This window comes from Nicotiana tabacum, chromosome 12 (assembly GCF_000715075.1).
Source record: "Nicotiana tabacum cultivar K326 chromosome 12, ASM71507v2, whole genome shotgun sequence".
NCBI classification, from domain to species: Eukaryota; Viridiplantae; Streptophyta; class Magnoliopsida; order Solanales; family Solanaceae; genus Nicotiana; species Nicotiana tabacum.
Window position 1 is genome coordinate 6,035,356 of NC_134091.1, and position 25,694 is coordinate 6,061,049.

Below are 25,694 nucleotides of genomic sequence, written 5' to 3' on the forward strand. Positions count from 1 at the left end.
GCATTAGTCTTTTTAGGCACGTACTTTAAATAACATTACCTTCTTAAACCCGGGTGCACATTTATGTAACCCAAATCCAAATCTCAACGGAGTCGAAATGTATCGATAACCACGGGTACATTGATATGACGTGGTTCGAGATACGTTCTCACAACGTTGCAATTCTCTGTTAAAATAATAATAATAATAATAATAATAAAATCGGTAAAGAGTTAAAACTTGCATATAAGCTCATAATTGTTAAAATCAGATAAATAAGACGAATGTGACAGTTGAGCGACCGTACTAGAACCATGGAACTCGGGAATGCCTAACACCTTTTCCCGGGTTAACAGAATTCCTTATCCGGATTTCTGGTTCGCGGACTGTAATACAGAGTCATTCTTTTCCTCGATTCGGGATTAAACTGGTGACTTGGGACACCCTAAATCTCCCAAGTGGAGACTCTGAAAAAAATAAACAAATCCCGTTTCGATTGTTCTTTAATTGGAAAAACTCCCTCTGCGCCCCTGCGGGTGCAGGTAAAAAGGAGGTGTGACAGCTCTGGCGTTCTGCTGGGGATCAGATCCTAGAATCTCTGGTTCAGGGTTCAAGAATTTGAGCTTAGATAAATTGTTATATTTGGTTTTATGTGATTTTTTACATGTTTGGGCCTAATGTGCTAAATGATGTTTTTACCGCTTTAATATTATCTGAACTGTATATAAACTGTGCTGAAACCCTTCTCTTCTTACCTCCGGGGATGTGCTTACTGGTTGAGACTCCCTACTCTGTTAGTGTCATACCTTGAAATAAGAAAGAGGTCGGACAAGTTATAAAGTCGGACGATCTCGCGGGTCCCCGGTACGTTGCCCCCTCCTCGACTTGAGTTGTCCGCTCGGGTACACAGTCTATAACAAATACCTAGGCTTTGACCCTAGAATAAGGTGACTTCATGTCGGATCCCTAGTAGGAACGTTTGTTTGCATCACGTGCATTTGACTTTGGAAGCTCAACACAAGGGTTGGGTCTGTCTAGGACAGGTGTACCAAAAATGAAAAAGACCATCCTAATGCATCTTACTTGCTAACTGTGCATTTATTTGCTTTGGACTTGCATGCTGACCGACTTTTGAATATTTTGAGGAAGAAGAAATAGCAGTATGAGGGTTAAAGAGAGTTAATCGCCTATTTTGAAAAAAACCAATGTCCAAATATTGTCGAAACTCTGCCGAATTTTTGAAAAAAAAAAGAAAAGTAAAATGAAAAAAAAAACAAAAAAAACAAAAAAAAATAACAAAAGAAAAATATAGTTTTATTTGCCAATGGAAAGAGTCTGGTTTTCAAAAGAAGTTTATTTTAGCGTCCCGAACTACGCCGGTTTGATTCTCATAGGGTGCGGGATACGTAGGCAACCCTCATCGGGTCCAACCTCCTTTTTTACAAAAATGTCAAAATTTTGTCATAAATAAGTCGGGTGACGCCATTCTTGCTTAAAATAAGCCGAATGTCCCCAAAAGGGCACCGGAAGGCTATTTTCGCAAGAACAACCACCCTGAGTCATTTTTTGGTTTGCGGGCACAGCCTTAAAATATTCCTCCCGGAAGCGCTGAAAGGCCGTGTTTTCAACCGGGTCTTTTATTTCAATTTGAAAAAAAGAGTCAATAATAAATCGAGTAATGTCGTTTTTGGCAAAAATAGCCGAATGTTCCCGAAAGGGACGCCGGAAGGCTGACTTTGCATAAACGGCCCCTTTTAGGCATTTTGGATTTTTGACTGGTTGACTCACCCAACTTTAAAATCTTCGTTCCCGAAGTGCTGAAAAGTCGTGTTCGAAATCGGATCTTCCTTTTAATCTGTGGAAAATTAAGAAATAGTCAATTTGTTGAGTCAAATAAATTTTATTTCTTAATCACCTTAATAAATGTGCAGGATGAGCACGATGCAGAATGAACCTTTTTCAATAATGACTAAAATCCCTTTCGAGTTGCGGCTATGGTGTGATGATTTAGGTGGTAAGGGGCAAGATGAGGTCAAGAAATATCTAAAAGGTCTTACGGGTTTATTGGAAATCCAGCCTCGGGGGGATATCATAAGGGCTTTGGTCACCTGCTGGGACCCAGCACACAATGTCTTCCACTTCCCCGATTTTGAACTCACCCCGACTTTGGAGGAAATAGCCGGGTACATCGGAAATGCTGAAGTTCCGATAAGGCAAAAATACCTGGTTGCTCCAAGAGTTGTCACCACGCATCGGTTTTTAGATTCATTAAAGATACCCAGTACGGTCCATAACCCAGATTTGGCTGCAGGTTTTTGTAATCCGCGCGTCATATAAGACCGATACGGTCAGGACGGAGGATTCAACAATTCGGGTAACAAGTTATGCAGCAAAAGTAACCGTCAGAAATGGGAGGAGCATAGACGAGTGGCTTTCATGATAACTTTTTTGGGCCTTTTGGTGTTTCCAAGGAAAGACGGAAACATTGATTTGAAAATAGCCCTGATAGAATTGATATGTTTCCCCCTCCCTTTTAAACTGTTATTACCTGTTTATATTTCTGTTGTATATTATATAACTGCACAGGTTTATCTGGAGTCTGGTCCTAGCCTTGTCACTACCTCGCCGAGGTTAGGCCAGACACTTACCAGCACATGGGATCGGTTGTGTTGATACTACACTCTGCACTCTATGCAGATATCAGAGTGGCACTTGATCAGTAGCAGTGGGGGAGCCAGCCTTCAGTCCATCGAGACACCGAGGTAGCCTTGCATGCGTCCGTAGGCCCGATGTCTCCTCTATCTTATTTATATTCTGTTATCTCAAGTATTCGAGACAAACAATGTTATATTTCTTTCAAACAGTTGTATTTAGTACTCTTAGTAGTCTATGGATATTGTGACACCAGTTTCTGGGTAGAGACATGTATTGACTTTCGAAACATTATAGTTTTATATTTATTTAAGAATTCTGCTTGAATATCATATTCCGCTGTCGTGTAGGTGTTTATCACTTGGTAAAATGAGTTGTAAAAAGGATTAACATAGAAGAGTTAAAGATTTTCAAGTTCGTGGCTTGCCTAGCTTCTACGAGTAGGTGCCATCACGACTCCCGAGGGTGAAAATTCCGGGTCGTGACAAGTTGGTATTAGAGATCTAGGTTACATAGGTCTCACAATTCATGGACAAGCTCAGTAGAGTCTGAGGGATCGGTACAGAGACTTCTATGTTTATCCCCCAGAGGATACAGAGTTAGTAAAAACTTCACATTTATTCTTTCATATTATGCGGTTTTGTTTGTCAATGCTAATTGAACTTCTACTCTATTATTTCGCAGATGGCGAGAACATGCGCTTCCTCATCTACCGCTCAGTAGCCCGAGCCCCCAACAGTAGCTCCCACGAGGGGCAGAGGGCAAAGCCGTGCCAGAGGCCGAGGTAGGGGTAGAGCTCAGTCCCGAGCAGCAGCCCCAGTAGCGGAGCCTCAGGTTGACTTTGATGATGAGGTTCCGGCCCCAGCAACTCCAGTGGGCTCAACTCAGGTCTCAGAGGGGTTTATTGCTACCCCAGTTCTTCAGGATACTCTGGTCCGATTAGTGGGCCTCATGGAGAGTGTCACCCGAGCAGGCTTGCTTTCTATAGCACCAACCGTCTCTTAGGCTGGAGGAGGAGCCCAGACTCCTGCTACTCGCACTCGGGAGCAGGTAGCTCCTCAGATTAGAACTCCAGCGGTTCAGCCAGTTGGAGTAGTACAGCCGGGTGTAGTAGCTTAGACCGGTGATGGAGCGGCTATGTCTGTCGATGCTTTGTGGAGACTGGATAGGTTCACCAAGCTCTTCACTTCTACTTTCAGCGGTGTATCTACTGAGTATCCCTAGGATTATCTAGACAGTTACCACAAGGTTCTCAGGAACATGGGCTTTGTTGAGACCAATGGGGTCGATTTTGCTACATTTCGCTTGTCTGGATCCGCCAAGACTTGGTGGAGGGATTATTGCTTAGCGAGACCAGCCGGATCGCCAGCCTTGACTTGGGAGCAGTTCATACAGCTATTTTTGGAGAAGTTTCTCCCCATTACTCAGTGGGAGGCTTATCGGAGGCAGTGCCTCCAGCAGGGTTCCATGACTGTTACCTAGTATGAGACCACGTTCATCGACTTAGCTCGACATGCTCTTGTCATACTTCCTACCAAGAGAGAGGGGGTGAGGAGGTTTATTGATGGTCTTATTCAGCCGATTCGCCTTTAGATGGCTTGGGAGGCTGGGAGTGAGATCACTTTTCAGGAGGTTCCAATGTGGCCCGTAGAGTGGAGATGGTCCTGTCGTAGGGAGGTGGTCATGGGTCGGATAAGAGGCCCTGTCATTCAGGTAGATTTAGTGGTGCCTTGTCTGGGGCAGAGATTCACATGGTAGAGGCCATCCTCCTAGGCCCTTTCAGTTAGCTCTTCAGGTCTCTCACGGCGCTTCAGGTAGCCATGGTTCGCAGATGTAGTATTCCGATAAGCAGTCCTACAGTGCACTACCAGCTCCTATTAGTGCACCGCCGCTCTAGAGTTTTCGGGGTGGTCATTTGGGTCGCCAGGGTCAGTCTCAATTTCCTCAGCCACAACACTCAGGTGGATGTTTTGAGTGTGGTGAGTATGGTCATATCAGGAGGACTTGTTCGAGATTGGTGGGTACTCAGTCGCAGCAACAAGGTTCCCGTGCTATGGTCCAGGCATCAGGTGTTCCACAAACCGCCCAGACAGCTAGAGGTGGGGGTAGAGGTGCTAGAGGTAGAGCTCAGGCCGCTAGAGGTGGAGGCCAGCCAACTGCAGTCCGTCCCAAAGATAGAGCCCAGGGTGGTAGGGCCCAGCCCCGATGTTATGCTCTTCCAGCCAGGCCCGAGGTTGAGGCTTCAGATGCGGTTATCACAGGTACTATTCTGGTTTGTGATAGAGATGCTTCAGTGTTATTTGGTCCAGGGTCTACCTACTCATATGTGTCATCTTATTTTGCACCATATCTGGTCATGCTTAGTGATTCATTGAGTGTTCCCGTTTATGTGTCTACACCAGTGGGTGATTCTATTGTAGTTGATCGAGTCTATTGTTCTTGTATTGTGGTGATTGGGGGTCTTGAGACTCGTGTGGATTTATTACGTTTAGACATGGTCGATTTCGATGTTATATTGGGGATGGACTGGTTATCACCTTACCACGCTATCTTGGACTGTCATGCCAAGACTGTGACCTTAGCTTTACCGAGTATGCCTCATTTAGAGTGGAGAGGGACTCTTGATCATTCTACCTGTAGTGTTATCTCTTATGCGAAGGCTCGGCGTATGGTCGAGAAGGGGTGTATGGCCTATTTGGCATATGTTCGTGATTCTAGTGCCGAGGTTCCCTCTATTGATTCTGTGCCCATTGTTCGAGAGTTTTCTAATGTTTTCCCTTCAGACTTTCCCGGTATGCCACCCAATAGGGATATTGATTTTTGCATTGATTTGGCTCTAGGCACTCATCCCATTTCTATCCCGCCATATCATATGGCCCCGCTTGAGTTGAAAGAGTTGAAGGAGCAGTTGCAAGACTTGCTTGAGAAGGGTTTCATTAGGCCGAGTGGTTCGCCTTGGGTGCGCTGGTGTTGTTTGTTAATAAGAAGGACAGATCGATGAGAATGTGTATTGATTACCGGCAATTGAACAAGGTTACAATCAAGAATAAGTATCCATTGCCGAGGATCGATGATTTGTTTGATCAGCTTCAGGGTGCCAAGGTATTTTCAAAGATTGATTTGAGATCTAGCTACCATCAGTTGAGGATTAGGGAATCCAATGTCCCTAAGACAGCTTTCCGCACTCGGTACAGGCATTATAAGTTCCTGGTCATGTCATTTGGGTTGACCAATGCCCTACCAGCTTTTATGGACTTGATGAACCGAGTGTTCAGGCCTTATTTGGACTCGTTCGTGATAGTCTTCATTGATGATATTTTGATATATTTCCGCAGTCGAGAGGAGCACGAGCAACATCTTAGAATGGTTCTTCAGACCTTGAGGGATAGTCAGTTATATGCTAAGTTCTTGAAGTGTGAGTTCTGGTTGAGTTCAGTTGCATTTCTGGGTCATGTTGTATTAGCAGAGGGTATTCAAGTTGATCCGAAGAGATTGAGGCATTCAAAAACTTGCCTAGACCAGCATCAGATACAGAGATTCGGAGTTTCTTGGGATTGGTAGGCTACAACCGTTGGTTCGTGGAGGGGTTTTCATCTATCGCAACCCTGATGACCAGGTTGACCTAGAAGGGTGCCTAGTTCAGATGGTCAGACGAGTGTGAGGCGAGCTTTCAGAAGCTCAAGACAGCTCTGACTATGGCACCGGTGTTGGTTTTGCCCACAAGTTCAGGGCCTTATACAGTTTATTGTGATGCATCTTGTATTGGGCTTGGTGTAGTGTTGATGAAGGATGGCAAGGTCATTGCATATGCTTCGCGGCAGTTGAAGATTCATGAGAAGAACTATCTGGTTCATGATTTGGAGTTGGCAGCCATTGTTCATGCATTGAAGATTTGGAGGCATTATTTGTATGGCGTGGTATGTGAGGTGTTCACGGATCACAAGAGTCTTCAGTATTTGTTCAAGCAAAATGAGTTGAATTTGAGACAGAGGAGGTGGTTGGAGTTGTTGAAAGATTATGATATCACTATCTTGTATCATCCGGGAAAGGCCAATGTGGTGGCCGATGCATTGAGTAGTAAGTCAGCCAGTATGGGCAGTCTTGCTTATATTCTGGTCACTGAGAGGCCGCTTGCTTTGGACGTTCAGGCTTTGGCCAATCAATTCGCGAGGTTGGATATTTCTGAGTCTAATTGTGTATTGGCCTGCACGGTCGCTCGTTCTTCTTTATTGGAGTGTATCCATGATCGGAAGTATGATGATCCCCATTTATGTGTCCTTAGAGACACCGTGCAGCGCGGAGGTGCAAAGCAGGTTACCCTAGATGATGATGGAGTTTTGAGATTGCAGGGTTGAGTTTGTGTGCCTAATGTGGATGGGCTCCGAGATTTGATTTTAGTGGAGGCCCATAGCTCCTGGTACTCTATTCATTCGGGCGCCGCAAAGATGTATCAGGATTTGCAGCAGCATTACTGGTGGCGGAGAATGAAGAAGGATATCGTTGCATATCTAGCTCGGTGTTTGAATTGTCAGCAAGTTAAGTATGAGCATCAGAGGCCTGGTGGTTTATTTCAGAGGATAGAGCTTCCCGAGTGGAAGTGGGAGCGGATCACTATGAATTTCGTTGTTGGACTCCCGCAGACTCGGAGGAAGTTCGACGCAGTGTGGGTCATTGTTGATAGGCTGACCAAGTTAGCGCATTTCATTCCTGTGGCAGTCTCCTATTCATTCGAGAGGTTAGCTGAGATCTATATTCGGGAGATTGTTCGCCTTCATGGTGTGCCTGCATCTATCATTTCGGATCGAGGTACGTAGTTTACCTCACATTTCTGGAGAGCAGTTCAGCGAGAGTTGGGCACCCAGGTTGAGTTGAGTACAACATTTCATCCTCAGACGCACGGGCAGTCCGAGTGGACTATCCAGATTTTAGAGGATATGCTCTGAGCTTGTGTCATTCACTTTGGAGGTTCGTGGGATCAGTTCTTGCCTTTAGCAGAGTTTGCCTACAACAATAGCTACCAGTCGAGTATCCAGATGGCTCCTTATGAGGCTTTACAGGGTAGGCGGTGTCGATCTCCGGTTGGATGGTTTGAGCTGGGAGAGGCTCGATTGTTGGGTATGGATCTGGTTCAGGAGGCTTTGGACAAGGTCAGGACTATTCAGGATAGGCTTCGTGCAGCTCAGTCCAGGCAATAGAGTTATGTAGACCGCAAGGTTCGAGATGTGGCTTTTATGGTGGGAGAGCGGGTATTGCTCCGAGTGTCGCCTATGAAGGGTGTGATGAGATTTGGGAAGAAGGGCAAGCTTAGCCCTAGGTTCATTGGCTCGTTTGAGATTCTTGATCGAGTGGGAGAGGTGGCTTATAGACTTACATTGCTTCCGAGCTCATCAGCCGCGCATCCAGTATTTTATGTGTCCATGCTTCGGAAGTATCACGACGATCCATCCCACGTGTTAGATTTCATCACTGTCCAGTTGGACAAGGACTTGTCTTATGAGGAGGAGCCGGCAGCTATTCTAGACCAGCAGGTTCGTCAGTTGAGGTCGAAGAGTTTTTCTTCTGTTCGTGTTCAGTGGAGAGGCCAGCCTCTTGAGGCATCAACCTGGGAGTTTGAGTCCGATATGCGGAGACGTTATCCCCATCTTTTCCCCGACTCAGGTACTTCTTTCTTCTGTCCGTTTGAGGACAAACAGTTGCTTTTAATTGAATTCGGTGTCTCTGAGGCCTTAAAAACCTCATTTAAAATCACCTTGATTTGCATGCGCAGTTCGGCCACGTAGCCGGAAAGCTTAAATATGAAATTTTGTGAAAAATAATAAGTTTTGATTATAAAATGAGTTAATTTGACTTCGGTCAACATTTTAGGTAAACGGACCCGGACTCGTGATTTGACGGTCCCGGAGGGTCCGTAGGAAAATATGGGATTTGGCGGTATGCCCGGAATCGAATTGCGAGGTCCCAAGCCCGAGAAATAAATTTTTAAAAGAAATTATTTTCTGAAACTGTTTAAGGAAAATTGAAATGAAATTTGCTTAGAACATGATGGTATCGGGCCTGTATTTTGGTTTCGCCTCCCGGTACAGGTCTTATATAGGGTTTAAGTCATTTCTGTAAAGTTTGGTTGAAAACGGACGTCGTTTGACGTGATTCGGATCTAAATTGCTAAATTTGATACTTGATGAAGTTTGAGAAAAAGTTCTTTGATTTTGAGGTTTGATTCATTGTTATTGAGGTTATTTTGGTGATTTGATCGCACGGATAAGTTCGTATGATGTTGTTGAGTTAGTAACTGTGCTTGGTTTGGAGTTCTGAGGGCTTGGGTGAGTTTCGGGTAGGTTCCAGGATGTTTTAGGCTTAAAACCAGAAGTTGCAGGTCTCTGAACCCCACCAGTGCGGTCCGCGGTCGACCTTGTGCGGTGCGCGGTGAAGGCTATGCGGCCGCGATCGACTTTGTATGGCCCGCACAGGGCGTTACAGTGCGGTCCGTGGTCATTTTCATGCGGAGCACGGTGGAGACCTGTGCGGCCGCGGTCCATTTTGTGCGGTCCGCACAGGTGGGTTGAGAGGGGTATAAATAGACGGGATTTTCAGTCATTTTTCATTTTTCAAAACCCCTAAAAAGTATGAGGCGATTTTTCAAACAACCTTCCTTCTCCAAATCAATTGTAAGTCATTTTTAACTAGTTTTCTTCAATCATTAACATCTTTTGACATGATTTCAACTTCAAATCAATGATTTTCATGGGGGAAATTGGGTGTTTTGGGTAGAACCTATATTTTTCAAAAATTAGGGATTTGGACCTCAATTTGAGGTCTGATTTCAAAATAAATCATATATTTGGGTTCGTGGGGGAATGGGTAATCGGGTTTTGGTTCGAACCTCAGGTTTTGACCATGTGGGCCCGGGGGCGATTTTTGACTTTTTGGGTAAAACTTTGGAAAACTCATTTTTCATGCATTGGGGTTGATTCATTTAGTGTTTATTGATGTAATTAAGTAATTTGTGACTAGATACGAGCGAATTGGCGGTGGAATCAAGGGGTAAAGCTATAATTGAAGCTTGAGTTGTGTTCAAGGCATCGAGGTAAGTGTTTGGTCTAACCTTAGCTTGAGGGATTAGGAGTTGTGTCCTATTTGCTATTTGTTTCTTGTTGAGTACGATGTATAGGCATGGTGACTAGTATCTATGCGTTGGTGTCAAGCATGACCGTGAGTCTTATCTTGTGATTTTCATGATCTCGCTGTATTATTCATGCCTTGGTAAAGATTTCTATTTGTTGTGTAAAGTTGTGAAAAGAGTTGTAACTTATGAACATTGAGGAGTGTTGGCTCCAGTTGTATAACTAATTGTGAAAGAATAAGTGATAATCAAAACTCTAGAGCATTGGCTCGAGTTGTGAAGTGAATTGTGAAGTAAAAGTGAGAAAGAGAAGAGATCATTGTGTTGCCCCCTTACCGGGCTATTGTTGAGTTGAGATTCCCTTGCATTGTGTTCTTAATTGATACTACAGACGCTTAGGTTGATGATTCTTCGTGTTAGGTGTTGTAACAAGTTTGGTTATAGTTGGGTAGTTAGGTGTTGTAATAAGTTTAGTTATAGCTGAGGTAGTTAGATGTTGAAACTAGTTGAGTTATAGTTGAGATAGTTAGATGTTAGATGTTGAAACTAGTTGAGTTATAGTTGAGATAGTTAGATGTTGGAACAAGTTTGGTTATGGTTGTTTCTCCCTTGCCGGGACATATATACTTGTACTGTTGAGTTCCCTTTCCGGGACAGTTAACTATGATTATTGATGACCGTATATTTGGAATGGGTTGCGCGCCGCAGCAGTTATATATGTGGATCGGGTTGCATGCCGCAACAGTTATATATGTGGATCGGATTGCACGCCGCAATAGATATTATATTGGATCGGGTTGCACGCCGCAACAGATATTATATTGAATCGGGTTACATGCCACAACAGATATTATATTGGATCGGGTTGCACGCCGCAACAGTTACATATGTGAATCGGGTTGCACGCCGCAACAATGTTAAATGATAAGGGATCGGGTTGTTGCGCCGCAACAGTATTGTCATTGTATTGATTGTAAACATCGAGTGTTCTTTCATACTTTATTAAGTTCTGATAGAATTGATATGTTTCCCCGAAGCATGTTTCCCCCTCCCTTTTAAACTGTTATTACCTGTTTATATTTCCGTTGTATATTATATAACTACACAATTTTATCTGGAGTCTGGTCCTAGCCTCGTCACTACCTCGTCGGGGTTAGGCCAGACACTTACCAGCACATGGGGTCGGTTGTGATGAAACTACACTCTACACTCTGTGCAGATATCGGAGCGGCACTTGATCAATAGCAGTAGGGGAGCCAGCCTTTAGTCCACCGAGACACCGAGGTAGCCTTGCAGGTGTCCACAGGACCGACGTCTCCTCTATCTTATTTATATTCTGTAATCTCAAGTATTCGAGACAAACAGTGTTATATTTCTTTCAAACGGTTGTATTTAGTACTCTTAATAGTCCGTGGATATTGTGACACCAGTTTCTGGGTAGAGACATGTATTGACTTTCGAAACATTCTGGTTTTATATTTATTTAAGAATTCCGCTTAAATCTCATATTCCGCTGTCATGTAGGTGTTTATCACTTGTTAAAATGAGTTGTAAAAAGGATTAACATAGAAGAGTTAAAGATTTCCAAGTTCGTGACTTGCCTAGCTTCTACGAGCAGTCGCCATCACGACTCCCGAGGGTGGAAATTCTGGGTCGTGACAAAAATCAATTTGACTAATAAGAGGAGAGGGGCAAGAAAAAACTGACTCTTAACTATTGGCCATAATATGCTGGAGTTCCAGTATACTATACCGGTCCAGCATAATATGCTGGAATTTCAACACAGGTGCTCCAATCTCCAGTATATTATGCTGGAACTTTCCGCGTATTAGAGTTCCAGCATAATATACTGGAAGTTCATACACAAGTGCACCGATCTCCAGTATATTATGCTGGAACTTTTCGTGTTGCAACAAAATAATGGTTATTTTTCAATGACTTTGCAAACGCTAGCTATTATTTATGACCGGCCCGAAAACTAGCTAGCCCGTGCTATTTTACCATATTGAGTATCCAACTACTCTTTTAGTGTATCTTTTATTTTTAGGTTTCTTATCCGATATTCGATAGTTGCATTGAAATTCGATTAGTTTGGATTCATATTGCGAAAAGGCTCATTCAAGGAGAAAGCACCTCTAGCAAGATTTAATATTCTAAGGCTCAAAATTCGAGATCTATGATAAATTATGCAAGAGGTCCTATTTATTCCACCACAACCCTTGATGATAATATTTGTGAGCACGTGATTTTTGCCCTATATGAATTACTCCCATAAATTCAAAACAAAATAATTTTTCCATTTGTTTGCAATTTCGTAGATTTTTGTTTGAATTTGTCTGTGCATGTTTATTTTATTTAATTAATGAAAAATACAAAAATAGGGCATTTGCATTTAGGATTTAATTTTACATTTTAGGATTAATTGACAAATTAGTTGTTTTATAAAAATGGGAAAAATCACAAAACATAGTTTATTTTTCACTTTTAATTTTAATTTTTTAATTTTGGTAGTCTTTCCTTTAATTTGGTTTTTAATTATTTGTAGTAAGTATTATCTAGAGTTAGTTAATTTAATTTTTTAGGATAATTTGATTGAGAATTAGTTTAGGTTTTATTTTAGTTTTAAAATTGAAAAAAAAATCAAAAAGTGTTTGAAAATAAAAAGGAAATTTCAAGAGAAGTTGAATAAATAGAATTTTTGGGCAAACATTAATGGATTTTGCTCCCAGCCCAATTGTTAATACCCAAAATCCGTTCAAGCAACCCGCCCCAGTCCAGCTGACCCGTCCCGGTCTCCCCATCGTTTTCACCCCCTCCCATCTGAGTCGTTGGATCAATTAGATCTAACGGACCGAAACTGATTACCCAACCCATATATAACTGTCCTAATGAGCCTACCCCCCAAACCCGTCTCGCTCCCTCGTATCTTCAAAGACCCTAACCAAACGCCACCTTGAACCATCGTCCCCCACCCGCCGGAAATCGCCCACGGCGGCGGCCGGCGGCCAATCATCCCCATTTTTACACCACTGCTTCTCCTCAACCTCCTCATCCCAAATCCACGCTCCACTCCTCTCAAATCCCACCAGAAAGCCTCAAACTTTAGAAATCCTAGCGCTGCCATGATGTTCTCCGGTGGCGGCGCCACCCGAAACTGCCCCCAAATAACACCCTGAAACCCCCCATGACCCCCTCTTTCCAAATCTCTAACCCATATCCCTCGAATCCCTCTCAATCCCTTCGAATCTCGAATCAAACTTCGAAGCCCTAAAAACCAAATTGCAATGCTTTTGATTTTGTGGTTTGCATGACCACAGACATCCAGGTGTTCAAGATTTTCGAGTCTAGTTTGGCATAAGCAGTGTTAATCATTTGTTCTTAACAAAGAACAAGTGACTAACACTGATTATGTTAAATCAGGGAGTTCAGCGTTGTGGTCGAGTCTAGTCGGTAAGCTTTCTTTGTCTTTTTTTTCTGTCCACTTTTGATTCACGTCCTACTCCTCTTCTTTTATTCTCATCTTTCTTGAAGTAGATTGAAATTCAAGCAAGTTTCTGAGCTTAGGTCTTTCCTTCTCCCTGAATCCCTTTGTTTTGATTTGTTTTGGGTGCATCGTATTCTGTTGGTTGCGTATTGCACTCTTCTAAGAGCTGAGTTTGGCTTGTACTTAACAGGGGATTCAATTTTCTAGTAAATGTCCCATAGCTGAATGTTGATTTTGACAATTTGAGCTCTTATTATCGTCTTTGACCCTGAATTGTCGCAAGAGTTGGATTAACAACTTGCTTAATCAAATCAATAGCTAGGTTGCAATCATGTTAAATAATGTGATGAGGATTGTATTAGAGTTGTCTTCCTCTATATGATTCATATGATGTGTCATGGCATGTTTGTTATATTTAAACAACATTAGGTTTCATTGGCTAACTAATTGAATGGGTTTTAAGTTATGGTCAGTTTTCTTTTTACAAGTTATTTCTGGACATGTGCTTTAGTAGTATTCGAAGATTCCCGGTGTATTAGCTATTGGGTAACGCTGGCCTAGCTGAAGAATAGTCGAACTCAAATTCAATTACACACCCCCACGAGGTGTTTGTTGTTTCACCAATTCGGGCTCATTTGGCCCAAGCCTGAGGGCGTCTATTAATGGATTGTTTACCCTTTTGCTACTTGGGCCTGTTTTGTCTCGTCAGATGCAGTTTTGCAATTCCCTTTTAGATAATGGGTCTCTTAGTATGATGCCTATTAGTTAACAAGTAGGGTCAAACATTTATTTAAAATAATTTGAATGTTTCAAGCCTCCATGACCAATTAATTAGATTCTTGAAAATAGTTCGAGGTGTGCCATTTTAGCAAAACCCATAATTTATGGCCCTCAAAACTAAGTATAGAAACCCTTTTAATAAAAATGGATCGAGGTGCGCCATGAAAAATAAAGTCTCAAAACTTATGGCCCTCATTTGATTAATTTTAACTCTTTAGAAATTTAGGTGTGCCATTTAGTGAATTTTTCATGGCCCTCGCAAACTTGAAAGTGCGTAGTTGCTTTTGGCGTGTAATTTAAATTAACCTCCTTAAACTCGGGTGTGCATTTCATGTGTCCCAAATCCAAATCCTGACAACGTTAAATAAAATATGTCGCAGACCACGGGTGCATTTTATGTGGCGTGATCCAAACACGTGTTTTGGACAACGTTGAAATCTTCCTAAAAACGAATAAAAGCGATTTTAAAGTTAAAAATGCAAATATGTTCAAAGGTGTTTTAAAATAAGATAATTAGGCCAATAATAATAGTTGAGCGACCGTGTTAGAACCACGGAACTCGGGAATGCCTAACACCTTCTCCCGGGTTAATAGTATTCCTTACTCGGATTTTTGTGTTCGCGGACTGTAATACAGAGTCAATCTTTTCCTCGATTCGGGATTTTAATCGGTGACTTGGGAAACCATAAAATTATCCCAAGTGGTGACTCTGATTTTAATTGAAATAAATCCCGTTTCGATTGTAACTTTAAGTTGGAAAAAACTCCCTTATATACCCTCTTTCGAGGATAGAAAAAAGGAGGTGTGACAGCTCTGGCGACTCTACTGGGGATCGAACCCAGAATCTCTGGTTCAGGGTTCAGAATTCGACCTTAGATGAATTGTTATAGTTGGCTTTATTAATCATCTGATTTTACATGTTTGGGCCTAATGTGCTAAGTGTTGATTTTACCGCTTTGATATTCTGTGAATTGTATATAAACTGCTACGAAACCCTTCTTCTCTCTGAGTTTTTTAAATTATGGAGGAGTGTGCACTTCGTGTGACTTCTCTTCTGTTAAAGTCATATCCTAAATTTTAGAACGAGGTTCGGACAAGTTTCAAAGCCGGTAAAGCTTCTGTATTCCCGGTACGCTGCCCCCCCCCCCTCCCGGCTCGAGCTGTGAGCTCGGGTAAGCTAGGTCTAGAACAATAAACCGAGGTTTTGAAACCTAGTATAGCAAGACCTCATGCCGGATCCCTAGTAGGAACGTTTGTTTGCATCACGTGCATTTGACTTTGGAGACTCAATACAGGGGTTGGGTCTGTCTAGGACAAGTGTACTAAAAATGAAAAAGACCATCCTGATGCATTTTACTTGATACTTGTGCATTTATTTTGGATTTGCATGCTGACCGACTTTTGAATAATAGGGGAAAGTTGGAAAAAGAGAATAGCAATGTGAGGGTTAAGTGAGTTAAATCACCTATTTTGGAAAAACCAATGTCCAAATGGTACTGAAACTCTGTCGAAATTTTTGAGAAAAATGAAAAAAAGAAAAGGTTTTGTTTTGGAAAATAGTTGGTTTTATTTTATTTGCCCGAACTAGGCCAGTTTGATTCTCACAGGGTGTGAGATACGTAGGCAACCCCCCATCGGGTTCAACTGCTTTTTTGCAATAATAGCCCAAAAAGCACAAAATTTTAATTTTATTGCAAATAAGTAAGGTGATGTCATTCTTGTCTAAAATATCCGAATGTCCCCAAAAGGGCGCCGGAAGGCCGTTTTTGCAAGAATAGTCACCTTTGGTCATTTTTCAAGGTTTTTGCCGGTTACCGAACATAGCCTTAAAATCTTCGTTGTCGGAGTGCTGCAAGGCCGTATTGGTAAAGCCGGACATTTTTGTAAAAATTTTGAAAAAATGGTCATTTTTCTTGAGTCAAAATGAGTCATAGTTTTTTTTAAATTAAAATCACCTTAATAAATATGCAGGATGAGCACAATTCAAAATGAACATTTCTCAGTCCGTGAAGAGATCCCGTTGGAGATACATATGTGGTGGCATGATTTGGGGGACAATAGCAGAAAAGTTGTGACAAAAGCATTGGGTGGTCTTGTCGGGCTCTTGAAGGTTAAGCCTAGAAAGGACATAATTGAGGCCTTGATACCATTTTGGGACCCAGCACATAATGTATTCCACTTTGCTGATTTCGAGTTAACTCCTACACTAGAAGGGATAGCAGGCTACGTCGGTTTCGAGGGGAATCTTAGAAATCAATACCCGGTAGCACCGAGAACAGTAACCCCTCACAAATTTTTGGACTTGTTAAGCATCAGTCGGGACATCCGAGATGGAAATTTGGCCAAAGGATTCTATACCTTCTACTTTTTATACTGACATTACGGGAATCCCTGTGGCTTCGAGACGCCAGATACCGGTCTTACTCGCGCGGGAAACCAAGACAAGTGGGAAGCTCGGAGAGGATTAGCTTTTATAATGGCGTTCCTGGGTACTTTGATTTTCCCCAGAAAAGATGGGAACATAGAGTTAGGACTCATGGGGATAGTCGACTTTATGATGAAAAAGGCGAATGGGACCATAGTGCCAACGATTTTGGCAGAAATTTACCGAGCTCTAACCCTTTGTCGAGAAGGGGAAAAATTCTTTGAAGGGTGCAATATGCTGTTACAGTTATGGATGGAGGAACACCTTTGCCACCATCCCGAATATTTGAATTGTGGTATGACTGGCCTCGAGTGCATTGATAAACATGAAAAAAGGGTAGAGGGTTATGAGTTCCCAGATGGTACGGAAGCATGGCATGCTCATTTGAGATCTTTGACTGCAAATAAGATCAAATGGGCATTCGGGTGGCTCTCGGTCAGTGAGGTAATTTATATGTAGGCTGAGGTATGCTTTCTGTTGTTAATGGGTCTTCAGAGTATCCAACCTTATGCCCCGCACCTAATTCTACGTCAGTTAGGCCGATACCAGACCATCCCACATGATGAGGATTTGAGTCGGCAGGTTATTGAGTTGGAACCAAAAGTCATTTTTCCAGAAAAAAGAGTGCATCACGGGTTTGGCATCAGTGCAGATTCTTAGAGCTTAGAACTCAAGTACGAGATCTATCCAGAGGCGAAGTGGAGCCTAGTTACACTGCTTGGTATGGTAAAAGATCCTGAGTTTATCATGAGTCCGAAAGGCTCGCAAAAAAAACCATGTCCAACAATTTACCGATGGAGCACATGCGCAATGGGACTGGTAGACCAAAGAAAAGGAGTACCGAGCCACCATAAGTAGGCTGGAAAAGCAAGTCATGGACCTTTAGTTTGAGAATGGGTTGCAAGCCGCCGCAGATGAAAACGAGAAGAAGAAGTTAACTCAGGAAAATGAAGACCTCAAAGCTCAAATCCGGAAGATGAAAATAGCTACTAAAAACCCGGAAAGAAGCCGAGCGGATGAAAGGCTTATAAGCAGTCTGAAAAAGAAAGCCCTTGAGTATCAAGATGACCTAGAAAAGTCTGAGGCCAGTCTAGCGAAGGTTCGAGCTCAATTGGCGGAAAATGCAAAAGGTCGGACACAGTTTGTGCAACAAATGAAAAGAAAGTATGAAGGGACAATCACCAGCCTGAAAAGAAAAGTAACTACTCTTGAGAATGAGGCAGCCAAGCAGGCTAAAGATTTCAAAGCTGATAGAGAACACTGTTATGATTTGATGGCTCGGATGGAGGAAGAAATGCAACAGTTGCAAAATCAACATCTCCATGATACTCAGGTGTTAGAAGCCCGGAATCAATAGGTCGGGCGTCTGCTTCAGGAAAAGGGTAGAATCCCAGAGCAGGTCAGAGCCATTGCAGACTACATTGTCGTGAAATGCCAAGCATGTGAGGATATAACTCGCACTACTTTCTTCGCGGCAGTGATGATGTTTGTCTAACAGATAATGAATGATTTGGAGAAGCTTCAAAGGGATCTTGCATATAGGCCCGTGGTGAGACCGAATGATGTCCCGCGGTCCCCAGGAGCATTTGAGGCATTAATGTATTTATGATTTTCATTAGAGTCTGTTATTCTATTTGCGAGTCTGTATTTTCTTTTATTGGAGTCTGTTAGTTGATTTTCGAGTTTGTTGTCTTCACACTGTCAGAGTCTGTTGGTCTTATTTTAAGTCAGAGTTTATTAATTTCCCTTTTCGAGTCTGTTAATTTTATAATTTGGTAGAATAAGTGGTTGTAATCAAAACTGTTTTATTTTATGGAAAAAATTTGAAAATCCCAAAATGCTTTGTTATTTATTTTATGCACTTATCTCTAAGAACTACGCTTGGTCTGATTCATGCGGGGTCATGATACGTAGGCAATCTCCATAGGATTCGACCGTAACCAAATGAAAAGAAACGAAAAGAAGAAGAGAGGAAAAACAAGAGGGAAAAGAAAAGAAAAGAGAGAGAAAATAAGGAACCGTGAGAAGGAGACAATGGAAAAATAAGATAGAGAAATGAGAGAACAAAAACAAAGCGGCAAGATTGAAAAAGAGAGGAAAAGGGAAGTTGCAAATAAAAATAAGGAAAAGTCGGGATGACGCAAGCAGCCGATCAAAGCCATAATAGAAACGGTTAACTGCTTAGGTGCATTCACTCCTCAAATGTGCGGTTGCTTATCTGTTAAAGCCCTAATCGCTAATAAGTTTGTTATTGATGAATTTATAGTTCAGGCAGGTGGTTAGTTTGATTAGCATTCTAGAAACTCACTCCTACAACACCCGGTCCAAAAACAAGCTGAACATGGCCAACCAGGAACTTGAGGCAAGTATTGTCGACCCGTCAAAAAAGGTAGAAGAATCGGAGGTTAATCTGAAAGATGAGTTGTATAAGCTGAAGCAGCATATGACTGAAATGTACCAAGCATTGGCAAAAAGGCACCCACCGCTAGTTTACCCCGCCAACCCTGCTTTTATCCCCCATTGGCTCAGCCCCAGGAACCTCCCACTGTGAACTCATCTCCGGCCTTTCCCCACTACCAACAATGCTACGACACCACTTCCCATACATCACAAGCTCCACCACCCAAACAAGTCTTGTACCCTCCTCCACTAGTCACTCATGTTTTTGTGGCACCCCCACCTGCTGCATTACACTGATCCTCCAGTGATCCTCTATTCCAAACTCACGAGAACTAGTATTACCCCCCAGAGCCCACTTTCAAGGTTCCCGAACCCTATTCCTACACTCCTCATTTTGACCTCCCTGCAGAAACCGAAAAACTATCTAAAAATCCCGAACAAGAGGAGATGTTTAGGAAAGTCAAAAGCTTAGAACAATCATTCTGAGACATGCGAGGGTTGGGAGGTCAAGTAAGTGTGGCTTACAAAGATCTATGTCTATTTCCAGATGTGCAATTGCCGGCAGGGTTTAAGATGCCCAAGTTTAATTTGTATGATGGGCACGGTGATCCAGTAGCGTATTTGAGAGATTTCTGTAGCAAAATGAGGGGAGCTGGCGGGAAAGATGAGTTGTTAATGGCATATTTCAGTCAAAGTCTAAGTGGTTCGGTGCTGGAGTGGTACACTCGGAAGGATCACAGAAGATGGTACACATGGGATGATCTAGCCCAGGCATTTGTTTGCCACTTCCAGTACAATTTTGAGATTATTCTGGATCGTCTGTCTTTGACAAAACTTGAGAAAAAGCACAATGAGAGTTTCAGGGAGTATGGTTTTAGGTGCAGAGAATAGGCAGCAAGGGTTGACCCTCCAATGAAAGAAAATGAAATGGTGGATTATTTTCTGCAGGCCTTAGAACCTACGTATTACGGTTATCTGGTATCAGCTATAGGTAAGTCCTTCAATGAAGTGGTAAAGATGGGCGATATGGTAGAAGAAGGGCTCAAGACAAACAAAATCATGAGTTATTCGGCTATTAAGGCAACCACCCAGGCCATTCAAAGCGGAACTAGGGGAGTAATTGGAAAGACGAAGAAAGAGGATGTAGCAACGATTGATTCAGGAGCTTGGTTCGGACCCAGGGGCCCATCACATTACTATAACCAACCTCGACCCCACCACCAAACCTACCCTCATACCCTATATAGCCCGCCACAACTCTACTACCCATCACCAGACCCCCATTTTTCTATCCACCATGCCCAAACATACAGCCAACCTCTGGCCCATGCACAATGGCATGCGCTAACTCCACAAAATACATACCCAGCTCTACAAAATGCCTATCCACCCCTAATAGCCTATCGGAACCCTCCTAGATCAGGTTTCCGGCCCAACCAAGCATTTAAGAACGAGAGGTTGCATAAGAAGAAAACCTTCACTCTATTGGGAGAATTATATTCCAGTTTGTTCTACAGGTTGAGACAATTGGGTATGATGAGTCCGATCGAGCCAAAACTGCCAAACCCTCCCCCGAGGAATCTTGATCACTCTGTAAGTTGCGAATATTGTTCTGGTGCTCCATGGCACGACACAGAGAAGTGCTGGCAATTGAAAACAGCTATTCAAGAGATCATTAATACTAATCGGATTGAGGTCCAAGCTCCGGAGGTGCCTAATATCAACTAGAATCCATTATCGGCCCATCTTGAGACAAATATGATTGAGATAGTGCATAGGGGAGGGAATCCTAAGAAGCCTTCACAGACCGTCATGATGATTCGGTCCAGTGAAGTCAGGCCGGTTGAAAAGCGAACAAGTAAGAAATCGATGATCAGGTTGAGCAGGGCAAACAATGAACCATCTGTAGTAGTCGAGAAAGGGACCCCAAGTGATGTGGCAGTAAAACAAGAAAGAGCAAAAGTGATTGTGCTAGGAGTGGCGAACAAACCTGTTGTAATTGTGGAGGGTGCCCGCACAGATCCTGTCATTATCAAGCCGGTAACTCAATTACCGATAGTTAACAGCAAGGCGGTCCCGTGGAATTATGAATGAGTGACAGCGACTTACAAGGGGAAAGAGGTTAAAGAAGAAGTTTGTGAGACCTATGGTTTGACTCGACTGGGAGATGCTTTGCCCCCAAAGGGTTGAGAAAAGCTAAGATCTCCAAAGACAACCCGGTGCTAGTGAAGTAAGCTGTGACTGAGGAAGAAGCAGAGGAATTCTTGAGAAAGATGAAAGTACAGGACTATTCCATTGTGGAGCAGTTGAGTAAGACACCGGCTCAGATTTCACTATTGTCATTATTGATCCATTCAGACGAGCACCAGAGGGCTTTGATGAAGATCCTGAATGAGGCCCACGTTCCTGACAAAATCTCAGTAAACCACTTGGAAAAGATAGGTAACAAGATATTTGAGGTAAACAAAGTCACTTTTTCTGATGATGAGTTGCCCATGGAGGGTACTGAGCACAATATAGCCCTCTATCTTAAAGGTGGATGACGAAAGAATTTACAAAAATAGTATCTGCGTTCGGGGATTCAACGGTGGAGGAAAAGATTCAGTCGGGGACATAGTGCTTGAGCTTACAATAGGGACAGTTGAATTTACCATGGAGTTTAGGTCGGCCCTGGATTCATGCCGCCAAAGCGGTCCCGTCTACTCTGCATCAAGTGGTCAAATTTGAATGAGAGAGACAGGAAATTGTTGTGCACGGCGAAGACAATTTGTGTGTTCTCAGTGATGCCATTGTTCTGTTCATAGAGTTTGAAGACGACAAGGGGCCATGGGTTTATCAGGTTTTTGACACGGTATCGGTAGAGAAAATTCCATAAGGGAAGTGCGTTCTAACTCCGAGGGTAGCTACTGCATCAGTCATGCTAGCCGTTGAAATGTTGAAAAATGGTTTTGTACCGGGCAAAGATTTGGGTGCATATCTGCAAGGTATCGTACAGCCGATGTCCCTCACTAAAAACTTGGATACATTTGGTTGGGGTTCAAGCCCACAATTGTGGACATAAAAAGAGCCAGAAAGTTGAAACAGAGGGCATGGGTCCTCCCAAATCCCATCCCACGTCTCTCCAGATCATTTCTCAGGCCCGACACCAAGAAACGCCGAGCAACAACAGTTCCCAATTCTGTGGTTGGTCCTGATAATGAGTTGCTTGAAAGATTTGAGAAATTATTCGATGAGGTGAACATAGTGGAAGCTGGAGAGGGTTCTAGCAAGGCGGATGTGCAATTTGTTGGACCCAGTGCAAAGATTAACAATTGGGAAGCTACTCTTCTCCCCGCCAGGAAGGAGTTTTGGTAGTTTGCTTTGATTTTCTTTCAGTTTATCTGGGTTATTCCAGGGTTGTAATTTAGATTCTATGTTCCGTCCGTTTGGATGCATAAACCTTATTATCTTTTAATTTCAATGAAATGCAATTTTCCTTTTTCTTCATTCCTGACAGTTTTATTTTTGTTTTCTTTTCTTCCTTGTACAGTTCTTTTTATACTAGTTTCAATAACATGACATGCATGAGGATTCTTCAGCCCAGTCCTAAAAGCCAATCTAATTCTGAAATAGTAATTCAAGAAATAGAGTGTGATGATGAATCAGAATATGATGAGGCCTTTGAAGAGATTAGTAAAGAACTAAGCCATTTTGAAGAAAAACCCAAGCCTAACCTGAGTGATACAGAAGCAATCAATTTAGGGGACCCAGATAATATCAGAGAGACTAAGATAAGTGTCCATCTTGAACCTCAACTCAGGGAGGAGATAATTAAAGCGTTACTTGAGTACAAAGACATCTTTGCATGGTTGTATGATGACATGCCAGGTTTAAGCACCGACCTTGTAGTTCACAAATTGCCCACGGACCTGGCATTTCCTCCTGTCAAGCAGAAGTTGAGGAAATTTAAAAGTGATATGAGTGTGAAGATCAAAGAAGAGGTCACCAAGTAGTTCGATGCAAAGGTCATTCGGGTCACTCAATATCCCACTTGGTTAGCTAATGTATTATCTGTGTCAAAGAAGGATGGCAAGACCAGGGTGTATGTTGATTACCTTGATCTTAACAAGGCAAGCTCCAAGGACAACTTTCCACTGCCAAATATCCACATTCTGATTAACAATTGCGCTAAACATGAGATTGGGTCCTTTGTGGACTGCTATGCGGGCTATCATCAGATCTTAATGGATGAGAAAGATGCAGAAAAGACAATATTCATCATGCCATGGGGAACATACTGCTACAGGGTCATGCCTTTCAATTTGAAAAATGTTGGGGCAACATACATGAGGGCAATGACAACCATATTCCACGACATGATACACAAGGAGATCGAGGTTTATGTGGATGATGTGATCACAAAGTCTAGAAAGCAGTCTGACCATGTCAAGGATTTGAGAAAGTTCTTCCAAAGGCTTTGCAGGTACAATCTTAAGCTCAATCCTGCAAAATGCGCATTTTATGTGCCATCTGGAAAATTGTTGGGATTCATAGTCAGCCGCCGAGGTATTGAATTGGACCCATCAAAGATTAAAGCTATCCAAGAATTGCCACCTCCAAGGAACAAGACTGAAGTGATGAGTCTATTAGGGAGGTTGAATTACATCAGTAGGTTTATTGCTCAGTTTACGACAACTTGTGAGCCTATCTTCAAACTGTTGAACAAAGATGTTGCGGTCAAGTGGACAGATGAGTGTCAAGAAGCATTTGATAAGAAAAAGGGGTATTTGTCAAACCCACCTGTGTTGGTGCCACCAGAACTGGGGAGACCTTTGATTCTATATTTGGCGGTTTTGGATAATTCGTTTGGTTGCGTGTTGGGTCAGCATGATATCACCGGCAGGAAAGAGCAGGCCATCTATTATCTCAGCAAGAAGTTCACATCTTACGAAGTTAAGTACACTCACTTGGAACGGACATGTTGCGCCCTAACTTAGGTGGCACAGAAGCTGAAGCATTATTTGTCATCTTACACTACTTACCTCATCTCTCGTTTGGATCCATTAAAGTATATCTTTCAGAAGCCTATGCCCACAGGGAGGCTCGCAAAGTGGCAAATTTTGCTCACAGAATTTGACATCGTCTCTGTGACCCAGACTGCGATGAAACCCAGGCATTGGCCGACCATTTGGCTGAGAACCTAGTGGATGAAGAATATGAGCCTTTGAAGACTTACTTCCCTGATGAAGAGGTAATACACATTGATGAGTTGGAACAAGTTAGAGAGCCAAGTTAGAAACTTTTCTTTGATGGATCTGCTAACATGAAAGGCGTCGGGATAGGGGCTGTACTTATTTCTGAAATAGGGCATCACTACCCTGTTACGGCTCAGCTTCGTTTCTATTGAACTAACAATATGGCTGAGTACGAGGCATGTATCTTGGGTTTGAGGTTGGCTGCAGACATGGGCATCCAGGAAGTCTTGGTCTTGGGAGACTCGGACCTTCTGGTGCACCAAATCCAAGGGGAATGGGAAACACGGGATTTAAAACTCATACCGTACAGGCAATATTTGCATGATCTTTGTCAACAGTTTCAATCAGTAGAATTCAGGCATATTCCAAGGATCCATAATGAGGTTGTCGATGCTTTGGCTACCTTAGCATCAATGTTACATCATCCAGATAAGGCTTATGTGGACACTTTGCATATTCATGTCCATGATCAGCATGCTTACTATAATGTGGTGGAAGAAGAACTTGATGGTGAGCCTTGGTTTCATGATATCAAGGAATATATCAGGATGGGGGGTGTATCCAGTACAAGCCACAGGTGATCAAAAGAGAACAATTCGTCGGTTGGCAAGCGGATTTTTCTTCAGCGGAGGGGTTTTGTACAAAAGGACTCCGGATCTTGGATTGTTGAGATGCATAGATGCTAGACAGGCCACATCTATCATGACCAGAGTACATTCTAGAGTCTGTGGACCGCATATGAGTGGGTACGTGCTTGCAAAAAATATTCTCCGATCAGGTGATTATTGGCTCACCATGGAGCGAGATTGTATCAGTTTCATGCGCAAGTGTCATCAGTGCCAAGTGCACGGAGATTTGATTCATTCTCCACCATCTAAATTGCATACAATGTCTGCACCATGGCCTTTTGTTGTGTGGGGCATGGATGTCATTGGGCCAATTGAGCCATCAGCATCAAATGGGCACAGGTTCATTCTAGTAGCCATCTACTATTTCACTAAGTGGGTCGAAGCTAAAACTTTCAAGTCTGTAACCAAGAAAGCGGTGGTTGATTTTGTGCACTCAAATATCATTTGTCGGTTTGGGATACCAAAGGTGATCATTAAAGACAATGGGGCTAATCTCAATAGTCATCTGATGAAAGTGGTATGTCAGCAGTTCAAGATTACACATTGCAATTCCAACCCTTACCGCCCCAAGGCAAACGGAGCAGTTGAGGCGGCCAACAAGAATATAAAGAAGATACTTCGGAAAATAGTGGAAGATTCCAGGCAATGGCATGAGAAGCTGCCTTTTGCATTGTTGGGTTATCGCATTATTGTTCGTACTTCAGTAAGGGAAACTCCTTATTTATTAGTATATGGCACTGAAGCAGTAATACCCGCGGAAGTTGAAATCTCGTCCCTTCGGATTGTCGCTGAGGGCGGAATTGATGATGATGAATGGGTCAAAACCCGCCTGGAGCAATTGAGCTTGATTGATGAGAAAAGATTGGCGGCAGTGTGTTATGGCCAGTTGTACCAACAGAGAATGGCTAGAGCATATAACAAGAAGATGCGTCCACGGAAGTTTGAAGTGGGTCAGTTAGTATTGAAGCGTATCCTTCCTCATCAGGCTGAA